At 40.5% G+C, this 19,783-nt stretch overlaps 1 long non-coding RNA gene across 1 annotated transcript in view; it reads right to left on the bottom strand.

The window, feature by feature from the left end:
• The window catches only part of LOC140459833 (uncharacterized), a 217,699-nt gene that overhangs the window by 147,334 nt on the left and 50,582 nt on the right, over positions 1 to 19,783 (bottom strand). Inside the window, exon 2 of the long non-coding RNA XR_011953879.1 lies at positions 3,632 to 3,728. This is a non-coding gene — a long non-coding RNA (uncharacterized lncRNA). The remainder of the gene's footprint in view (positions 1 to 3,631; positions 3,729 to 19,783) is intronic.

Below are 19,783 nucleotides of genomic sequence, written 5' to 3'. Positions count from 1 at the left end.
TTGACCTCTGAATTTTTAAACAGTGCACACTCGTTCTGGACTGATCCACAAGAGGAACCAGCCTTTCCATGTCCACCTTGTCAACTGCAGTAAGGATCTTATACTTTGATCAAGTCATCCCTCAATCTCCTAAACTACAGCAGAAACAAGCCCAATCTATCCAACCTATATTGTCAAAAGACAACTTCATCACTCCAGGTATCAATCTAACAAACCCTCTCCAAAACATTTCCAACGCATTTGAGTCTTTATTTGAAAAAGGGTCTAAAACCGCACACAGTTTTCAAAATATGTCTTGTACAACTGAAACATAACACCGGTACTTTTATATTCATTTCATAATAAAGGAGAGCATCCTTTGCATCTTCTTGATTATGTATTGTACCTGCATACTGTTATGGACAAGGCCAGACCCCCTCAAAACATTTCAAGGAAGTGGCCCAGCCCCTAACTTGGCTGGTTGTTTTAAGCAGGTGTATCATGGATATTCCAGGAGGGATGCAGTTGGTCAAACCACTCAGTTTTAAACAAAACAGAATTTATTTACAAGATTACCAAATGAAACACAAGCAAAAGAGAACAGAATACCAAATAACTCAGCCTCTCCGAAATCCCAACAGATCATCCCAACTTAATGATGCTGTTCCTGATACTTGCAGCAATTCCCATAAACACATTTACAGGAGAGAAGTGAGAGAAAGAGTAGCAGCATGGACCTGCTTCTTTGGGTTCAGCAGTTTCACAACTGCCTGACTTCCTTCAGAGAAAAGCTAGACCAGAGAAAAACTGAGCTGGGAGAACTGACCACTGCCCTTTCATTGTACAAGTTTTTTTTTAAACATAAAAGCCTTTTTCCTGAGGCAGTATCTGTTAGCAATAATCAAATTGGCCCTAAACCCCTTAAACCCCGGGCATTTTAGAATCTGTGTCTTTTATGATCTCTCTGGGAAAAAAAAGCCAAGCACAACATAACCTTGATAAAGGAGCAGCATTATTACCGTACTAACTTATTGTAACTACTGCACAAGAGCACCTAAATCTCTCTGCATTTCAAAATTCTCCATTTAAGTAAGAGAAACATAGAAAATGTGTGAAGGAGTAGGACATTTGGTCCTTCGAGCCTGCTCCCAATTCATTATTATCACAGCTGATCATGCAATTTCAGTATCCCTCTCCCACTTTCTCTACATACCTCTTGTTTCCTTTAGCCGCAAGGGCCATGTCCAGCTCCCTCTTAACTGTTTCTAATGAACTAGCCCCAGCAAGAATTCCACAGGTTCACAATTCTCTCCGTGAAGAAATTCTTCCTCATCCTCTGATGGGTTTACCCCTTTTTTTAAAACTGTGACTCCTGGTTCTAGATTTCCTCAATATCGGGAACATCCTTCCCACAGCCTGTCCTATCAGGATTGTATATGTTTCTATGAGATTCCCTCTCATTCTTCTCAATCCTATTCAGTGCCAGCTGAAGATGAATGGTCTGTTTCGAGACTTTGCTTGGCAGTGGTAGGGTCTAGGGAGTTTTTGCTAAGTTCCACAGAACAGCACTGTCATGTCATGCATCTCTGATTTTCTTCACAAAACCACTGTTGGCACCATGATTGTATGTGTTGTTTTGGTTTGGTAGTTCATCACCATCAGTCCTCTTTTCCATACCTAGGTTTGAATCAACCTGTTCAGAGATGTTATTACACACCCTTTGGATTCTCATGCAGAACTCAAATGGCTCCAGCCAAAGACTGCGTAACATCATTAGAGTGGTGGAGCTTAATGTGACATGAGCATTAATTCCTTCAGAATTCCCCTTGTACAAGAAGCATGATGGGCATTCACTGGAATATCAGGATCAGGTGAAGGAGGGTCTCCATTTAAAATCCCATCTACTGATCTCTGATAATGTAGTAAATATGCAGTGCTGTATAGGAAGGCTGGGATAGCTTCTTTGGCCAAGACCCAGAGCTGGCTGGAACCAACTACGTCAAGCTGATGGAGGGAAACTGGAGAAGAGATTAAAGAATGAGAAAATAGGGAACATAAGCACCAAAGTCATTCAGATCAATTCCAGTCAGAACAGTACTTATTTTGTAGCTGTGGTATCTGTAGCATTGATTTTAAAATCCTAATGAGTGGTTTTGTGTGCAGACTGGTGTCTTGGAAAATGTATTTTTGACCCATAATATGTCAAGAGAAAGTTTTTGCACTTGTTATTTTGCAAACACAAAAAATATGAGTGAAATTCTAGCTTCTTCTAACAGCTTTTCCTGACAGCCAGAAGACCTAAAAATGCTCGGAAATAGATTGCAAACCACAATTACCCATTAAAGATCAGAAATATTGGTGCTACTGCAGGCAACTCAATTTGTAGATTGATGTCTTGCTGGTTGGATTTACTCAGATAACAGAAATACCAGTCAAACTTGGAAACAAAACTGTACCATTGTAATCAAAAAAGAAATTATCGGTTCATTAGTTCAGAGATCCATAAAATATCACTCGTCCCTTGACTGTGAGAAAAACAAAGCCAACACATTGCTCATAGAAGTTGTCAACAAGGCTGTATGAGACACATGTCAATATGAAAATAGTGCACAACGAGCTTACTAGGTGAGAAGTATATAACGTTTCACGTTGCCTCACCAATATTGGAGGGTGGGGTCACTGTTCAATCCCCATGTACTGGGATAGCAGTTTCTGCTTCTGAGAAATTATTGACCATAGGCTAAGCATTAAGGAAATAAAAAGAATCTTGTTGAAAACACAAAGTATATCTCTTCACAGCCTCATTGGAAACCTTCAGCATGAGGTGGCAAAAGACTTCCTGACAATAGAGAATATGCACACATGTAATTTGCCATCAGAAGGTAACAGAGAAGACCGACATATGAACAACACTGACAGAATATTGGGAGCGGGAGCTACTCCTTTGCTGTTGGGTATAGCTTGGAACAGTCAAGGCATGAGAGGCACAGGCTAAACAATAAAAAGATGACAGATTTTAATTTACAGTCCCTCAGACTAATTTTTCATCACCTCAGTTAAGTGAATATGGGCTTAAGTGTTGACAGGATGTCAATTCAGCATAAGATCAAAACAGCATGATCTTGGAATGTCTCAATTGACAGGGTAAACCTTAATCAATATGGGCTTCAGAGGGAGTGAAGAAGAGAACAGACAGATGTGGTTCAACAGCAGTAGCTGCACATTAAAACTGAAGTGTTTTGATTCATCATAACATCAGTCAAAAACCCTAGTGACAAGGATGAGACAACAAGAAGGATATTGTGAGAAAGTGATAAGAGGTGAAAAGAGTGGTACAAATTGGTGAAGGTTGATCGAGTTGTTTTAAACAACCCATTGGATATCATGGACATAATTCACCCCTCCTTGGAGGTCGCAAGAAGGGGAAAATAATTAGGCATAGTTTGCCCTGAAAAGAAACTCATCTTCTTCTCAACAGCTCAGCAATTCAGTATTTGAAGAGTGTGCCTATAGATGACTTTCTCACTTATTAGCTTTAAGGATCCTTAACTGATCAATCAAGGAAGGTCGCAACTGTAACCTCCTGATCACCTGCCACCTCATTGGGCAAGAAAGGTACCTGATTTCCCCACTGTGAAATTATGTGACCTACCTGCTGAGTTGTAGAGGTTGGCAAGAGGTGGAAGTTGGCAGTGGTGGATGACTGAAAGCTCTACCCCCTTCTCTTTCCTCTCACTGTGACTCCAATCCTATAGAAAGAAGAAAAAAGAAGTTTTTGCTTGGATAACCCAACTTTAAGACCCAGTAGATGCTGACCTCTGATTGGTTGCTGAAAATGTGTTGCTGGAAAAGCGCAGCAGGTCAGGCAGCATCCAAGGAGCAGAAGAATCGACGTTTCGGGCATGAGCCCTTCTTCATGAATTTCCTGGGCTCATGCCTGAAACGTCGATTCTCCTGCTCCTTGGATGCTGCCTGACCTGCTGCGCTTTTCCAGCAACACATTTTCAGTTCTCATCTCCAGCATCTGCAGTCCTCACTTTTTCCTCTGATTGGTTGGCAGTTTCTGAAGTCTGGCTCACCAGGGTTGAGGCCTGTGAAAGGTTAAGAAACTCGGCATTGTTTACCTGTCAGTCACAGAGTCATACAGCACGGAAACAGACCCTTTGGTCCAACGAGTCCATGCTAAACATAATCCCAATCTAAACTAAGCCCACCTGGCTGCTCCTGGCCCATATCCTTCCAAGTCTTTCCTATTCATGTACCTTGCCAAATGTTGTAATTGTGCCCACATCTACCACTTCCTCAGGAAGTTCATTCTACACGCAAACCACCCTCTGCGTAAAATATTTGCCCTTCATGTCTTTTTTAAATCTCTCTCCCCTCATTTCAAAAATATGCCCCCTCATCTTGAAATCTCACATCCTAGAGAAAAAAAACCTTTAACACTATCTATACCCCTCATGATTTTATTCACAGTGTTGATAATGAATTCTTAGATGTGACAGCGTGGTGCTGGAAAAGCACAGCAGGTCAGGCAGCATCTAGGAGCAGGAAAAGCGACATTTCAGACAAGAGCCCTTCATCAGGAATGAGGCTTGTGAGCTGAGGGGTTGGAGAGATAAATAGGAGAGGAGTGGGGCTGGCAGGAAGGTAGCTGAGATTGCGAAAGGTAGATGAAGGTGGGGGTAATGGTGATAGGTTGGAGAGGAGGGTGGAGCGGACAGGTGCAAGAACAAAACTGGCAATTCCAAAACTTCTTTTCAATTTGCTTGAAAGCAACTTCATGAAAAACATTCTTAATATATTTATTCAATACACAGCAAAATGCAGTTTTTTTATGGATCCATAAAACATACTATATGTCCACCAGTGCCTAGGAACATACATATGCTTCAACAGAGAAACCAATTATTCCAGAATGCTACAGTCCCTAACAAAGACATGACAACTTCAACTTGGTTGCAAAATGAGTTGCTGCTTACACAAACTAATACACTTCCTTATCTACAATTAGTCTACTGTGCAAGAAATTGTAAGAATGCAACGACATGTTGCAATTACAGTGAAATGTGTTCCTGATAAGCATGTTTACGAACAGCTCTTCATGTCAGCTGCTAACTTAAGATAGATTTTCCTGTCGTACACTTTATCGATTGTACCTACGTAAATGTCAAATTTATTTTCAAGATGAGTAATCTGGTTGTGACACAGCAGCAAGTAAGTTGACAGACAGGGACAGAGAGACCCAAAACAGCCTGCAATATTTTGTTCCTTTTTTTTGTGAAAAACTGCACAGGTCTTGACAGCTAAGTAATCAACATATCTAACCTGACCACTCGCTGTGAAAAATGACACAAGTATTTAAATAGTAGAAAAGTCAAGTGCAAGGATAGACAGTTCACAAAAAGATAATGCACCCTTGACTATTCTGCTCCTTGACCCTCTTCTTAAATTTCTTGCCTGAGGAGCAGCTGCATCAGCCCTTTAATGACTGAGCAAGCAGCCCATAATTTGGATAAAGACCAGCGAGTGGAGGAGAGCAGCTCCCAGCAATGCTACCAAACAAGGAAATGCCCACCTTTGAAGACTATCTATGTAAGTACAGCATCCTGATCACAAAAGTCCAGAAAATTTCCTTTCCTAGAGTTTGCCTTTCAAAACGTCAATCGTTTTTCGAGACCTATTAGCACTTATTTCACTGAATCTATCGTGAATACATGATGACAGTAGCAGAGAAAAATTGTCTTCATTTCTCTCAATCTTCCCACCATAGAAATGACGGTCAACCTCCATTCTTGTTCCAAAGCTCCATCCAAGGCATTTGTGTCATCTCACAAAATTAAAAGTACCGCAAGATTTAAACAAAAACACAAAATGACACAGAAACTCAGCAAGCTAGTAGCACCTGTGGAGAGAGAAGCAGAGTTAAGAACTTTAGAATCATAGAATTTTACTCGACAGAAGGAGGCCACTCGGCCCATTGTGTCTGTACTAGCTCCCGAAAGAGCTACCCAGCTAGTCCCATTCACCAGCCCTATCTCTGGATTTCTTGAAATTCATCACTTTCAAATATATATCTAGCTCTATTTTCAAACCTCCCATTCCCATCTCCACCACTCTCTTTGGCAGCAAATCTAAATCCTAACAATGTTCTGGGTAAATGAGTTTCTCCTCATCTCACTCCTCGCTCGCTTGCTGACAATCTTGAAATTGCAATCTCTACTTACTGATACACCTACGAATTGAAACAGATTATCCTTCTTTACCCTGTCAAAATTGTTCATAATTTTGAACATCCCAAAAGGGTCACATGTAAATCTTCTCTGCTCCAAGGAGAGGAAGCCTCCTTTCTCTAATCTTTCCTTTTATCTAAAATCCCTAATTTCTGGTATTATGCCAGTAATCCTCCTTTGCACTTTCTCCAGGGCTTTGACATTCTTCCTTAAATAATGTGCTCAGAATGGAGCACAACACTCAAAATGATTTGTAGAGGTGTAGAATCACTTTCTTGCTTGTACACTCCACACTTCTCAATTTATAAACCAATGATTCATAAACCTTCTTAACAATTCTTTTAACTGGCCTGGTCACCTTCAGACAATTATGCACTTGAACCCGAAAGTCTGCTCCTGTAGTCCCCTCAAAACTATACCATTGAACATGTCTCGTTACTTCCAGTTTCTTCTCCCAAAATGCGTACCTCACATTTCTCTGCATTGAAATTCATCTGTCAGGTGTCTGTCCTTTTGGCCAACTTGTCAATATCCCTCTGAAGTCACTCATCTTCATCCTCACAATTCACTCTTCTCTCTACCTTTGTATCATTTGCAGATTTAGAGATTTTGCCATCAACACCACCATCTCCAAATCGCTTATTTAAATCAGAAAAAGCAAGGGTCCCAACATTGATCCCTGGGGTCACCATTTTCAACTTGCCTCCAGTCTGAGAAATGCCCAACTATACCTATCCTCTGTTCCCTGCCTTTTAGCCAACTTCCAATCCATGCCAACAAGGACCCATCAATCCCAAACATTTCTCATTTGCAAATCAACCTGCCACATGAGACCGTATCAAATGTTTTCTGAAAGTCTACATAAACAATATCCACAGCAATATTCTCATTCACTGCCTATGTCAACTCGACAAAGAAATCAGCAAAATATGTCAGGCATGATCTGCCCTTTACAGGGTCATGTTGACTTTCTGGTATTAACTTTGTCTTCTCTGAGTCTATATTAATCCATCTCTTAATATGCCCCCCATCAGTTTTCCCACAATTGATGTCAAGGTGGGAGGTCAGTAGTTCTCAGTTTTGAATCCAATTCAGCTCTTCTTCTGAACTCATCACTATATTAATGAATTAGTTTTGCTGGAGAAGAATATTTCATTTACATAATACAGCGCTTGGGAAAAAGACAAGTACAGTGTGGGTAAAAATTATTCCCCCAGGGAGTGATTGAAAGGGGCAAGGAAGCATTCCTCATCTCAAAGTGTGCATCATTTCATTATATCCTGGGTTACATGCCAATTAGCTGCCTCACGCCTAGTACAGTTCATTGCAGTATATTCATCTCATTTTATGTTTTATTCCTTCCGACATGAATGATTGTTTCTGGTACATGGCATTCCAATGCTGTTAGATGATATATTAATACTTATTACACAGCCCAGTTACATTTTTTACTCTTTGGTTGTATCTCTTCTATTAGAATTGGTGAGATTGCTTTGCAGTCTGATGTGATGAATTTATATCACTTTGTGATTTATTCAGAAAGTGTGTCTTTTCCTTTGAAAGGTGCCTTATGATACAGATTGACCCTTTTCACACAGAACTGATTTAATAACCCTAACACAGTAGGCAATGTAAAAGGTGATTGATTGTCTGTGTAGAAATATTCCAGTTTAAGGGATTCTGCAGAGATTTAAAATATTATTTGTGTCAAATAATATGGACGTTATACATAAGACAATTAAAAACTGTACACACTTCACACGTATCATATTTCAAGCATCATGTGACATGTCGCTGTGTTGAAAACAAGGCAATGTTTTGGAATGTGGAAAGTTTTCTCATAATCTAAATTGACACAGCAGCTACATAATCTGTCCCCCACTCTAAAAAAGGACAGAAGGAAGGTCAGACTTATCCTGCATTCGGATCTACAGCCTGAAACTTGCAAAAACCTTGTAATCTGTGAACACGCTTCATAAAATAAACTCCAATTTGGATTTATCTCAAGACATTTTTCGAATACCATTCAGATGAAATGGCTTCCATCTATTGTGAAGATAGATCCTCCAGGATCCAGGAAACAATTATGGTTAGAAAGTGAGGACTGCAAATGCTGGAGATCAGAGCTTAAAAATGTGTTGCTGGAAAAGCGCAGCAGGTCAGGCAGCATCAAAGGAGAAGGAGAATCGATGTTTCGGGCATAAGCACTTCTTCAGGAATGAGGAGGGTGTGCCAAGCAGGGTAAGATAAAAGGTAGGGAGAAGAGATTTGGGGGAGGGACGTTGGGAATGCAATTGGTGGAAGGAAGTTAAGGTGAGGGTGATAGGCTGGAGAGGGCTTCTTCCCGACCTTTCCGCCCCCATCCCCTCTACGGCCTATCACCCTCAGTTGAGGAAGAGATCGCTGGGCCTCTTGCTGAGATATTTGTATCATCAGTAGTCACAGGTGAGGTGCCAGAAGACTGGAGGTTGACTAACATGGTTCCACTATTGAAGAAAAGTGGTAAGGAAAAGGCAGGGAACTATAGGCCTGTGAGCCTGACATCGGTGGTGGGAAGGTTGTTGCAGTGAGTCCTGAGGGACAGAACTTACATGTATTTGGATTGGCAAGGACTGATTAGGGATAGTCAACATGGCTTTGTGCATGGGAAATCATGGTCTCACTAACTTGATTGAGTTTTTTTGAAGAAGTAACAAAGAGCATTGATGAGGGCAGAGCAGTGTACGTGATCTGTATGGACTTCAGTAAGGTATTTGACAAGGTTCCTCATGACAGACTGGTTAGAAAGTTCAGATCACACGGAATACAGGGAGAACTAGCTAGTTGGATACAGAACTGGCTTGAAGGTGGAAGACAGAGGGTAGTGGAGGGTTGCTTTTCAGACTGGAGGCCTGTGACCAGCGGTGTCCCACAAGGATCAGTGTTTGGTCCACTCCTTTTCATCATTTATATCAATTATTTGGATGTGAACAAAGGTGGTATGGTTAGTAGGGTTGCAGACAACACCAAAATTGGAGGTGTAGTGGACAGCGAAGAAGGTTACCTCAGATTACAACAGGATCTGGACCAGATGGGCCAATTGGCTGAGAAGTGGCAGATGGAGTTTAATTGAAATAAATATGTGAGCTGCATTTTGGAAAGGCAAATCAGGAAAGGACTTATCACTTAATGGTATAAAGATTTGGGGAGTGTTGCTGAACAAAGAGGCCTTGGTTCAAAGTTCCTTGACAGTGGAGTTGTAGGTAGATAGGACAGTGAAGAGGGCATTTGGTATGTCTGCCTTTATTGGTCAGTGCATCAAGTATAGGAGTTCAGAGAATCAGAGAATCCCTAGATTGTGGAAACAGGCTATTAGGTCCAAACCGATCCTCCAAAGAGTAACCCACCCAGACTCATTCCCCTTCCCAATTACTCGACATTTACCCCTGTCTAATGCACCTAACCTACACATCCCTGAACACTATGAACAATTTAGCATGGCCAATTCACCTGACCTGCACACCTTTGGATTGTGGGAGGAAACCGGAGCACCTGGAGGAAACCCTTGTGGACATGGGGAGAATGTGCAAACTCCACACAGACAGTCACTTAAGGCTGGAAACAAACCTGGGTCTCTGGTGCTGTGAGGCAGCAATGCTAACCACTGAGCCACTGTGCCACCCCAGGGAGGTCATGTTGAGCCTGTATATGAATAGGAAGGGTTTAGAGGGATATGGGCCAGATGCTGGCAAATGGAACTAGACTTATTTAGGATACCTGATCGGCATGAACATGTTGGACTGAAGGGTCTGCTTCCATGCTGGATAGCTCTATGACTCTATAAATCAAAGTCAACACTGGGAGTAATGCAATCCATGTTTTTGTGTAATGGCCATCCTTGAAAGGCAGAAATGCGAAGATACCTGACACAGTATAAGCAATGGTCAAAGCAAGATATGATGATGCCAAATGTACACCTGATGACTTATATAAAATACTTTGATATATCACAAAAAACTGCCTTATATAGCAAGTTGGCTCTGCTTTTGAAGCAAAATACAGTCATTCTGCACATATCAGAATTAAAGTACCTGCTGGTAGTCAACATGGATAAGGGTCCTAAAACTTATCAGATTTGATACACAAACCATTTTGTCACCATTGTTGAATTTAGCTAAAGTAGAGGAGTTAATATGTTGATAGGGAAATCAGGCAAAGCTTCCTCATATGTAGGGTGTTGTTAGCAGTGAAGCAAGTGGTGCAAGTGAGTTCAGAAGGCATTTGGTTGTATCACTAGAAAAATAAATTGTTCCAAGAAGGAAGTACAGACTACAAAAACAAACTAGCTTATTAGATTACACCCAATTTGTTGTCCTTGAAAATTCTCCTTATTTTCTTTTCTTTTGGATTTAATAGTTTCTCTCATGTAAGTCACTCATATCCTTTAAAATGTCTACACCGTGGTATGTCCTTTGTTTTGCTTTCCCAGATCACTGATTTTGCTTAGAAAATACAGAAAGATTAAATCATATTTCCAGAGGGTACTGATCAACTGCCTACATCTGTTGTTTCTTTGCAATTTTCAAGTTACTAATTTTAACTTCCCCTGTGAACTGATACCTGTGTATTATTTAAAGCAAGACTGCAGGTATTGTTAATTTAAAAAAAATATATATCACAGTTTTAAACACTTATCCATGTCAAAGCCATAAAACATTGAAGTGCAGAGCATAGGCGATTTACACCACTCATGGCCTTGTTATAATGCAATTTTTGCATGCGCATTAGTTATAAAAAATGTAAGTCATATAAATCATTTCAGAACCATTATTAAAGATTCCACACAGCTCTGTAGAATCTTTTGTTTGTACTTAACCATATTTATCCAGACTGGACTTGAAGTTGAGCGATTTGCAATTTGATCCATGATATTTGTGTCAAATGCTGACAATTGTACCCTTGTTATTCCTTGAAAATGTAGTGATTTAAAGGGACATATCAATGTCACAGAACTGGTTGGATTTCCAATACATGCTGCTACTCCTTTCACTCAAGGATCACTGTCCAACACTTGCCTCAGTTTCCGGCATTCTTGCTCTACATGAAGAGAATATGAGTTCAGCTCCACTCTAGGATTTGAATATCTGGGCTAGTATGACACTCTAGGACATTAAGGGAGTGCTGTCTTATCTGAGATACAATCATTCGGTTGAGACAGTAAGTTTTCAGTCCTCTTTGCTTGTTCCCCCGCTTCAGGTGGATGATGAAGATTCCATGGCCTTATTTCAAGAGAAACAATTAATTCTGACCAATATTGCAACATTATCAAGGCATACAGCCCTGGGTCAAAATGAAAAAAAAAGTGAACTCCATTGGTTCCAGAACTGACAGGATTGGTAAAGATTGAATGGGTTGGGATTTTTCTCTTTCATCAAGAGAAGAGTTGAGGAAGACCTCATTGGTCTCCTCAAAATAATGAATAAGTTGCACAGGGTATTATTTAGGCTCAGTATGAACTTCCTCTCTTCTTACATCATCTAATAGCATCAGTATACCCATCTATTCTTTTTTTCTGTCATGTACTGATCAACTACCCTTTCAATGACCTTTCGCCATGATTTGGTTTACATTTAAAAATGCCATCACATTATCCATTGACCCTGATGTAATAACTTCTCACTAATTTACTTTGACCACTTTCAAAGTTCTGCGAAATAAAATATTCAGTGTCATTACTAAAACAAGCACACGTCTCTCAGTATCTATTTTATTCAAACCAGGTCAGTTCCTTGCATTATTTTCCCATATTGCTCCTTTAAACTATCATTCAGCAGTATTTCATTTAACTCCTCTTGCTGCACACTTCCCAAAGAGCTAAAGATTAGTGCTTTTAATGTCCTCCTCTAATATTTGCCAATGCCTCAAGCTACATCAAATACCATGACCACAATTGAACTACATCATGCACAATGAGGTGTATTGAGTGCATTATGATATATCAATACTAGGGTTAGACCAAGTGAACTCAACATCAAATATATTTCAGTTCTAATCTGCTACATGGTGCACTTTACTTCCTTCCTATTTTAGACGGCCAAGATTTGGATGGACTTTCAGTCACTGGCAACAGAAATGACTTTATAATTTCCAGATGAGAAGAGGTTCTGAAGATGGAACTAACGTGCATTGTGAGGGACAGATTCAATGCAACATGATGCATTTATATAGTATTTGTGACAAGAGGCCTTTTTACAAACAGAATAGGAGAGTCGGTGCTGGATCATCGAAATAGATATTCAGATCAACTCACCTCAAAAAGATTTTAGAAGGTGAAGAAGTGATTGTTCTCCACTGGTTTATTCGAACATTCAATCAATATGTATGTAGCTATCAGCAGCCAGCCATCTATATTGTGTTGTGTTATGTTAACAGCTAGCCCACAATCTATCTTTAAGGGATATGCATTCATATGACCAGTTTCCTCCAAACCGGAAGGCAATGACCTAGTGGTATTATTGCTGAACTGTTAATCCAGACACCCAGGTAATCTTTGAATCCCATCATGGCAAATGGTGAAATTTGTATTCAATAAAAATTTGGAATCAAGAGAATAATAATGATTACGAAACCATTGCTGACTGTCCGAAAAAACCCATCTGCTTCACTAATGTCCTTTCGGGAGGGAAACTGCTATCCTTACCTGGTCTGAACGACATGTGACTCCAGACACACAGCAATGTAGTTGACTCTCAACTACCCCCTGGAATAGCCAATAAATGCTGGCCTTGCCAGCAATACACTCTTGAGTGAATAGAAAAAAATTCCAGTGTATCATAACATGTGATCTGATAGTATAGAGGGCTCAGTCTCCATCTGACTGAGTCCATTCCCAGCATGATATGTTGAGGGAAGCATGCTACAGTTTACATCTAAATGCTTTACTTCAGCCCAGAGACACAAATGCCTCCAACTGTAATAAAAGTAGATGCCAGTCAGAGTGAGAAAAATCGATGGAATATTTCAGTCCGACATTACACACATCTAGTACTTTTATTAAAGGAGCAAACATAAGTATCATCTGATCAGATATGAATATTCTCCTGAAGGTAAAATGCCTATCACTATGTTAATGACAAATTATGAGGACAGAACAGATTTAGATTAATAATGCTGGCTGATTAGAAAGAATCAATTCCCAGATACTGACATGATATTGCATCATATGGCAGTGCAGTGCGAAGCAGCAGCAACTGCTTGGAAAAGACTTATTTGCAGACATGTGGAAACCTCAGTGAAGATTGAGCAGCCCTGGATCACAAAATATTTGGAAGAGTCACAGCAAGAAATTCATTTGGCTAATCTGCAAATTCAATAATTAGGATGTAGGTTTACCTTCATTCCAGTTAAAGTTCAAGACCTATCAAGCTGTAGGCCCTGCATTGCTCTCAGGTAAGAATCCAAATTTCCCATTGTTCAATAAGTTAGCGACTGTCTTTTAAACAGTGACCTTCCTTTTCAACTAAAAGTATGTTGGATCAGGTGGTGCCTGACAATGAACCAATGACTTGCAAGCCATTCTAAGACACGAATGCTATGTGGGAAGTGGCCCATATTTCATCATTGCCCAATTATCCTTGCTCAAGTCAAATCCTGGTAAGCAACAAACAATGTTTTCACACTGTATTGCTGCATTTTCATAAGACACCAATGGAGAAGGGAGTACTATACCCTGTACAATTAATACATTGAAGGCAACTGTAAATGGCCAATTGTCTAACCATTCCAAGACATGGGACATTCTTCTTGAAGTACAGAAGACAATGAAAGAGAATGAAGCAAGAGAATGACTGCCACTGAGCACTGGACCAAAAATGAGAGTGCAAAAATCCATTCAGAAATACCTGTATCTGGATGTCAGCCAAAGTTTCTAAAATATGCAACCAGTCCATACTTTATGAAGTCATTCCTGATCATACTGCGACGTAAAGGAACAGAAGCTAGCTCAGACCAATGCACAACATGCCAACCATGCATGCAGACAGTATGAAAGAAAACACCAATGGTGATGATGCAATGATGCTGAGAGACTGCAACCAGCAGTAAGAAGAACAACACATAGCTCTCCAGATATGTATACAATCACCAGATCAGGACAGTTGTCAAACTTCCTTACTTGAGAAAGGATATACCGGCACTAAAGGGGGTGCAGAGAAGGTTCGGTTGATTCCAGAGTTGAGGGGGTTGGCTTATGAGAGACTGAGTAGAATGGGATTACGTTCATTGGAATCTCGAAGAATGAGGGGGATCTCACAGACAATATAATATTATGAAAGTAATAGATAAGATAGAAGTAGAGAGGATGTTTCCACTGGTGGGTGAAACTAGATCAAGAGGGCAAAGCCTCAAAATTAGGGGGAGCAGATTTAAGGCCAAATTGAGAAGGAACTTCTTCAGCCAGACGGTTGTGAATCTGTGGAATTCCATGTCCAGTCAAGTAGTTGAGGCCTCCTCACTGAATGTCTTTAAAGCTAATTTTTTGAACACTAAAAGAATGAAGGGTTTTGGTGAGAGGGTGGGTAAGTGCAGCTGAGGCCACAAAAAGATCAGATGGGCTCAAATGGCCAGATGGCCTATTCCTGCTCCTATTTCTTATGTTCTCCAAAATATTACATTTAAGTTTGCTAATCCTATTGTTTTAAAGTTGGGTGGAGTAATTATGGATTAGGAATTTGGTGTTTGTAAAATTGTAGAATCATAAAATGGGGAAAGCATTGCGTGGTCCCTTTAAACATGGTGCTTCTTGATACCAATGAGAGGGTACGATGTTGGGGAGTATAAACCCAGGGCATTTTGAAAATTGGTCAGATCAACTGCTACCAAACAGCTGAGCAACTGCCATAGAGCCAGAGAGCTAATTGCCCATCGAACAACTTGCTCTAAAAGTAATAAGAAAGCATTCTCTATCAAAAGGTACCTTTTCCTGTAAAAACAGTAAAAAGAAAGAATAAGACCCAGGGAATCAGCAGACAGAAGATTGAAGACAGTGGAGAAGTCAGAGACTGTATGGACTTGAGATTAAGTTAATGTAATGTTTAATAATTGTGTTATTGGAGCAGCATTTTTATGGAGTTGGGTGAAATAGTAATTAGTGGAAGAAAAGGATTTGTAATTGCTTTTATTTAGTGTTCTGTTAGGAAAATAAATTATTTTTCTTTATATAATGTAAATTAGGAGTTCTCTTTCACTCCTTCACACTCTTAACAGATGACAAGGTGATGCGAGCTGTTGTGGGTGTTTGGTTTCAATTACTGAAGGGTTTCAGCCTCTGCACTGAATTCAGGAAACACTTCCTATCTTAAAGTGCACATACACTCTTTTGACTTTGTCACAATATCTTCTGAGCTTGAGGAAAACTTGGAGTAGGAGGGGAGGAATCCAGTGATCATGGTCCACACAAGTACCAGTGACAAAGGGAGGATGTGGAAAGAGTTTCTGCTGAGGGATTACGAGCACCTCAGGCCTAAATTAAAAATCAGAACCAAGAAGGCAATAGGCCGCAGAATACTACCTGTGCCTTGTGCAAATTGACTTGGTAAACAAGATGAGAGAGGTGATTGTGTGGCTCAAAGATTTGTGTGGGAGTATGAATTCTGATTCATGGGCACCAACACCAGTAAATGGGAAAGGCTCACTTGAACCATGTTGAGACCAAGATTGTGGCGAATCATACAACAAGGGTCGTAGATTGAACTTTAAATTAATTAATGAGGGGGAAGGGTTCCAATGAAAGGAATCTTCAATGAGAAAGAAACAGCAAGGTCCTTTGGATCAAGCACCAAGTTGTTGTTGGCAGAAACCACTCTGGGCATCGAGTTTATTCAGCATATTTGGTGAGAAAGGAAGCTACAGATTAATGAGGTGTGCTGTGCTTTTCAGAAGCAATAATCCCCCTTCATAAGCAACTTGCTGCTGTCTCTTGAGAAACTCAGCTTGATACCAGGGCAGATGAATCAACATCAAGAAAGGCCTTGTTGAAATTGTCACATGACTCTGCCACAAATCTAACAATGGTCCACATTATATACGCCCAATGAAAGGTACCACCCAATTTCCCTTGCACAAAATTAATTTAAAACTGATTAATTTATACAATGACTTTCTAAATGTCCATAATAATGGAGTCCAGCATTTTTCCACTGACAGATGTAAAGCTAACTGGCTTCTAGTTTCCTGTTTTCTGTTACCTTTTTTCTTGAATGGAAACAGTCTTCAATTATGTCATGACCTCTCAATCCTTCCCACATTTATTCATGATATTATTACACATAACAATGAGACTCAGATGCCAACTAATTTGAATTCCAAGCCAAGTAATCTTCTTTGGTTGTGTGAAGCATGAAATCAAATTCTCACATTCCAAAAACTCAAGAATTCTCATCCAAATTCAATTCCAGACTCACTGATCCAAAGAGCAATCTCAAAACAAAGCTAGCCCTTGTTCGAAAAATATTTCAGTGCATGAGATCACATCAGCTGTTATCAGCATGTTACAGACACCAACAAGTGTGGACAGCATTGTCCCATCTTGTTCTTCTCATCAGTTTCTTCAATCAATGAAAAGGATTCGAAATGTAAACTCATTGCTTTAAAATTATACCACATGCAAGATTTTGTGTTTCCTGGGGTGATGTTAAATATCTAGCTTCAATGAGTTCAAGTTCAATGATATCTCCGTGAGAAGAAGACCAGTTATAACGGTCCAACTCCAGCTCATTTTAAATAGATGAAGGGCAAGACTATAATAAATAACAAGTATCACTTTGGGACTTTTTTTTCCTTTACACCACACTCAGAACGGAAAGTAATAATAAACAAAAATCACTGTGGAACCGATTGCTGCCATTTCCCAGAAACCTGAAAAAAACTGAAAGAAATGCAGGTGCTGTAAATCAGAAACAAAAACAGAAGTTGCTGGAAAAACAGTGTGGCAAGTGTGGCAGCATCTGTGAAGAGAAATCAGATGGGATGATGCTGCTCCTTTAACAAGGTTATGTCTTCCTTGATTATTTTTCAAGAAGGGTTGTAAAAAGGCAGAGGTTCCAATTTGTCTGGGTTTAGAGACTTTGTTAATGGCTAACCAATCCTGCCTGAGGCAACAATCAGGGAAAAGATTTTAGGTTTTTTTCAAACACTTGTACAACGAGAGGGGAGTGACCAGTTCTCCCAGTCAGGGCTTGCTCCCGGTTTGGTTTGGTGTTAGCAAGCAGTCTGTTCAAAGCTGATGGTCAAAGAAAGCTTCAATTTACCTTTCGCCAAGGAGTGTGTTTATGGGATATTGCAAGAAATTGGAATAGTATTATTCAGTTGTGATAGAGTCGGTTGTGTTCTCAGATAGTTTAAGTTATTCTATATTCTATTCTCTTTTGTTTCTGTTTCATTTGGTACTCTGTTTTCTTTAAAACTAAGTGGTTGAGCCAGCCGTATTACTCATAGAATATCTACCTTACACCTGCTTAAAACAGCTGGCAAAGTTAGGGTCTGGGCAACCTTCTTGAAATGTTTTGAGGGGCCCTGGCCTGGTCCATAACACAGAGTTAATGTTTTGGGTCCAGTGAGCCTTTCTTAATGGCAAATGAGCCGGAGGATGAAGTGGAACTGCAGAGTGGTGCAGGCCTGAGCCAGCATGAAACAATACTCTGGATGTAGGTTTGTTCGGTCAGCTATAAAGTTCATTTTCAGATATTTTGTCACCATACTAGGTAACATCTTCAGTAAGCCTCCAGACCAAGCGCTGCTGATAATTCCTGCTTTCTATTTATATGTTTGGGTTTCTTTGGGTTGGTGATGTCATTTCCTGTTCTTTTTCTCAAGGGGTAGTAAATGGGGTCCAAGTCAATGTGCTTGCGTAAGGATACGAGTGAAAGCATCCTGTTGGAGAGAGAGGTCAGGAGTCTGTATCTGACAATGCATGGCACTGAGTGTGGATATCAGGATGTGTGGGAGCAGCTGTCTGTGGGCTGTTAGACATCACGGAGATAGCCGTGATCGTGGGTGGATTCAAAGCACAAGGGACAAAACTCGAGTTGGAATCCACGTGTGGTGAGTCTGAGCTGGAGGCATTCCCTGAGGAATGTGAAATGGCTGTGGAAACGAGTTTTAGCAAATACCTGCTCAGGGTCACTGGACCCAAAATGTTAATTGTGATTTCTCTTCACAGATGCTGCCAGACCTGCTGAGCTTTTCCAGCAATTTCTGTTTTTATTCCTCAAAGCCTTATCTTGCTTTCCAAGACTGAAGTTACAGTCAGTTGGGACTCTCCTGTGGGAGATCAGTGGGCACCTGCAAACATGGCAGAGTGGTTGAAGACCACTAATTAAGACTTGAGATTTTGCTGCTCCCCTGTTCAAGCCATGCCAGGACATTCAAGTTTGTGGTTATCTGGAGTACAGGGATGCAGAGGTTATGGTGCAGTTGTATAAATCCTGGTGACATCTCACTTGGAATACTGTGAATAGGTCTGGGCACTGGACCTCAGGAAGGACAGGTAAAGAGTTGATTTTAACCCTATTGCGAATCCTCGTGCAAGGATGCCTGCCCTGAAGAAGTTTTCCTCCTCTCTCTACAAGAATCTCAGTGAGTCTCTCTCTCAGTGCAACCCCCAGGTTATCTCCTCTGCCCTGAAGCTCTTATTTCACCAGTTTCCTCACTTCCCCTTCTCCCACCTCATACCAGTCCAGCCTTCCAGCTCAGCACCGCCCTCATGACCTGTCCTACCTGCCTATCTTCCTTTCCACCTATCCACTCCACCCTCCTCTCTGACCTATCACTTTCATCCCCACCCCAATTCACCCATTGTACTCTATGCTACTTTCTCCTCACCCCCACCTCCTCTCATTTATCTCTCCACTCTGCAGGCACCCTGCCTCTATTCCTGATGAAGGGCTTTTGCCCGAAACGTCGATTTTCCTGCTCCTCGGATGTTGCCTGACCTGCTGTGCTTTTCCAGCACCACTCTAATCCAGACTCAGGAAGGATATACTGGCCTTGGAGGGTGTACAATATGGGTTTACCTGGTTTTCCAGGTTAAGTTATGATAAGAAATTCACCAAATTAGGACTATTTTCTCTCAAATTCAGAAAGTTAATGAGAAATCTGATCAAAGTCTTCAAGATATTAACAGGAAAAGACGAGAGATAAAGATCAACCATTTCTACTGTTTGAGCATTCGAGAATAAGAACGTAGAACGTAGAACAGTCCAGCACACAAATGGGTCCTTCGGTCCATGATGTTGTGCCAAACATTCTGCCAAATTAAATGAATCCCTTCTGCCTGCCCTTGATCTATATCCCTCCATTCCTTGCATATTCATTATTTATCTGAAAGCCCCTTAAATGCTCCTAACGTGTCCACCCCACCACCATCCCAGACCTCTACCACTCTTTATGTAAAAGAACTGCCCCTCACATCTCCTTTGAACTTTCCCCATCTTACCTTAAATGTTATGAACTCTCTTCCACAAATGACAGTGGATGTTGATCGGTTGTTAATTTAAATCTTATACAGATAAAGTTTTGTTGATCAAAGTTATTTT

Source organism: Chiloscyllium punctatum, chromosome 35, assembly GCF_047496795.1.
Source record: "Chiloscyllium punctatum isolate Juve2018m chromosome 35, sChiPun1.3, whole genome shotgun sequence".
NCBI classification, from domain to species: Eukaryota; Metazoa; Chordata; class Chondrichthyes; order Orectolobiformes; family Hemiscylliidae; genus Chiloscyllium; species Chiloscyllium punctatum.
The sequence above is the reverse complement of the archived record's forward strand: the minus strand, read 5'-3'. Positions and strand labels throughout refer to the sequence as shown.